We start from the raw sequence: 3707 nt of genomic DNA, 5'->3' as shown, positions 1-3707 counted from the left end.
TTTATGGAGAGTAAAATATTAAAGTTATTTAAGGTTTAAGTTGATTTATTCTGGAATAATATTCCTGTCTTTTTATTATTCATAATAATGTTAAAAAGTTATGGTTTTAATGTTTTAAAAATTGACATTCTGCAGCTTTTTAGAGTATTTTGGCATTTACTAAGATATATTTGGGCTTTTTTGAAGTTGAGCTATTTTTTCAGCTACATGCTAGCTGTTTTGACTAACCTAAGTTTTTTTTCATGATTTAATTTTTTTTTATCTTTGGCTAATTTGGCATTTGGCTAATGTTTTGGCTGGCTATCAGCTTCAGTGTTTTTAGCTTTCAATTTCAGCATCTTCAGCTATCAGCACTAGCATTGTCAGCGGCCAAATTCAGCTTCCAGCATTCACACTAGTATTATCACAGGTAATGCAATATATCATACGTAAGGTGTGTTTTGGATTTTGGCCCCCTGATTTAGACCCTCCCTCCCGGTAAGGAAAAACTCCTAAAAAAACCTGAGTCAGGAAAAAAGAAGAAACCTTAGGGATTCCCACATGAGGGAGAGATCCCATCCCAGGACGGACAGGAGATACCAGAACAGTTAAAGAAAGATTAGCTTCTACAACTACGAATCTAAGAGTTCATTCATATAGAGCTGAGGGACGAGTGATGATGAAGTCCATAGTCAAGATGAAGCAGAAGTGCAGTCCACGACCAGGAAGGACAGACGACCCAGCAGGAATCACTCTCACTCAGAGATGCAGGATGGTGTCGGGGGCGTGGTCCACGGCCAAGAGTGGGAGCGTGGGCGATCCACCGGGGATCTGAAATCTCTCCCGCTCCCCAGAGGAGAGTGGGAAAGAAGAACAACATGTGAATGGAACTGCACCAACAAAAGCATGGAGAACTAAATACAATAAATAATAAAGAATAGAAGAGAGGAGAAGTAGATGAGAATAGAGAACAGAACCCCACAGCTGATCTGAAAAATAACGCTGATGGAAAATCTAAATTTATATTTAAACGCATCAATATTAATTTATTAATCTAGCCTCACAAGGACCACATGAGAGGGAATATTCTCTGATTACTAGCTAGCCTGGCAGAACGCCTGTCCAAAGAGGAATGTTTTAAGGCTAGTTTTGAAGGTAGAAACTGTACCTGCCTCTCTGACATGAGCTGGGAGCTTATTCCATAGAACAGGAGCTTGATAGCTGAAGGTTCTACCTCCAACTGTACTTTTGGAAATTCTAGGAACTACAAGCAGTCCTGCATTCTGTGAGCGAAGTGTTCTGATTGGCTGGTAAGGAACTATGAGATCTCTAATATAGGATGGGGCCACACCATTCAGAGCCTTATATGTTAACAGGAGGATTTTGAACTTTACTCTAAATTCAACTGGGAGCCAGTGGAGAGAAGCTAACACAGGAGTGATGTGTTCTCTTCTGCTAGTTCCTGCTAACAATCTTGCTGCTGCATTCTGGACAAGCTGAAAACTTTTTAAAGAACTTTTAGGGCATGCTATCAGTAAAGAGTTACAGTAATCCAGTCTAGACGTAACAAATGCATGGATGAGTTTTTCAGCGTCACTTTTAGATAACATATTCCTGATCCTAGCGATATTACGTAGATGAAAAAATGCAGTTTTACAAGCTTGAGATATGTGAGCCTTAAATGATAAATCCTGGTCAAATAAAACCCCTAAGTTTCTGACTGAAGAATTGGAGGCAACATTTACACCATCCAGGGAGACTATCTGATCTGAGAGAGCATCTCTCAGGTGTTTAGGACCCAGTATCATGACCTCAGTTTTTTCTGGGTTTAGGAGGAGGTAATTAATTGTCATCCAGGTCTTAATGTCTCTGATGCAGGAATTCAGTTTCTCTAGGTGGTCATTCTGATCTGGTTTAATGGATAAATACAGCTGTGTATCATCTGCATAACAGTGAAAGTTAATGCTGTGTTTCCTGATTATGTTTCCTAAGGGCAGCATGTAAAGCGTGAACAGAATGGGCCCTAGAACTGAGCCCTGAGGGACTCCGTAGCTAACTCTAGTACAATGAGAGGACTGTCCATTTACATTAACAAACTGGTATCTATCAGATAAATAGGATTCAAACCACTGGAGGGCAGATCCTTTGATCCCTATGTCATGCTCTAGTCTCTGGAGTAAGATGCTGTGGTCAATAGTATCAAAGGCTGCGCTGAGGTCTAACAGGACCAGAACAGAGATTAGTCCCAAACAAACAAGCTAAATGAACGCCGCCACGTTGGAGCCACTCGGTCCAGTTCTCATTTAAAGTCAAGGGTTAAATCTTGGGATTTTCCTGACCCGGTTCTTTCATTTCCTGCTTCTATATCATCTAAAGAACAATTACAAAAGAAACGTATAAAAAAGAAACAGTAAACTCGGAAAACATCAGTGTTAGGTTCAGACAACCTGAAACATTTCTCTGAAAGGAAGACAAGAGAGGGGTCAGTTCTTAAATCAGATTTTACTTGCACAAGGAGAACAGACAGAGAATGTTCAAACCAGTCTCCACCCGCTCTGAAGATCTTGGTTCAGGGTTTCCATATTTATAACCTTTCAGGGGCGGTCTTATTTTATTTACATTTGCTGCTCTCACGGTGTGGAAGGAAAAACAGCCTCAAACTGGTTCTACTATCATTATTGTCTTAGTTCAATGCAATAGGTCTGCGTCAGCATCTTTGAGTATCTGTAATGTGTCAGCCTCCAGACAGCCTTCAGCCTGGGATGACTGCAACCTTCCAGACACCAGCTGAGCACGACCTCAAATGAGCAGAAAGAGAAAAGAGGTTAAAATAATACAAAGCAAATATGAGATAAATGCATGTACAACTCTATCAATCAGATAAACTGAACCAACAGGCAGGGATGGGGGGGGGGGGTAAGTGAGAGTGCACAAGAAAATGAGGCAGACGGGCACGAACCTGTTTGAGTGCAGATCAGTCACAGCAGTTTGGGGGAGAGCCGCTGCTGCACAGCTGGCAGCTCCGGAAGTGGAGGAGTACGTTTAGCACAGCTCGACCCACTTTATGGACAGGTGTGCTAAACTGTAACGATGAGAAGCAGAACCGAACCCGAGCAGAACCTCCTTCACTCCTCTTTTGTCTAGGGAGGCTGTTGATTCTCTGTGGATCACTTTGGCTTCAACAACATTTGATAGACTTTCAGAGTCTATAGTTTGATATCAGTCTGGGGGCGGCAGCTGGGTGGCTCAGTGGGCTAGGTGAAGGGCTGACACTCAGGAGCCCTGGGTTTGATTCCCAGGGTTGTCCACTGATCCCCACCCAGATTGGGTCCTTAGACCCTTGACGCTGCTGCCTAACTGGGTCCCTGTGCCCCTCAAGCACAGGGTTGTGTCAGGAAGGGCATCCGGCGTAAAAACTCTGCCAAATCACTGATGCGACACAGTGCTGCTACGCTGTGGGGACCTGAAAGGGATAAGCTGAAAGTGAATTACTTTCTGCATCTGTAAAATTACCTGCATGAAGCTCAATGAGGGAAATTTTCTTTGTGATTTTGGGCTATATAAATAAAATTGAACTGAATTAAAATAAAATGATCTGGAGGGCCGGATCCGGCCCAGGGGCCTTGACTTCGACACATGGGATAGAAGAACATCTCCTTCTCACAGAAGTCCCATCTCCAGGACACGTCACTTCCTTTATACTGTCAATATTTCCTTCCTCCTGGACG

This window comes from Oryzias melastigma, linkage group LG21, assembly GCF_002922805.2.
Source record: "Oryzias melastigma strain HK-1 linkage group LG21, ASM292280v2, whole genome shotgun sequence".
NCBI lineage: Eukaryota > Metazoa > Chordata > Actinopteri > Beloniformes > Adrianichthyidae > Oryzias > Oryzias melastigma.
This window is presented reverse-complemented; position numbering follows the sequence as displayed.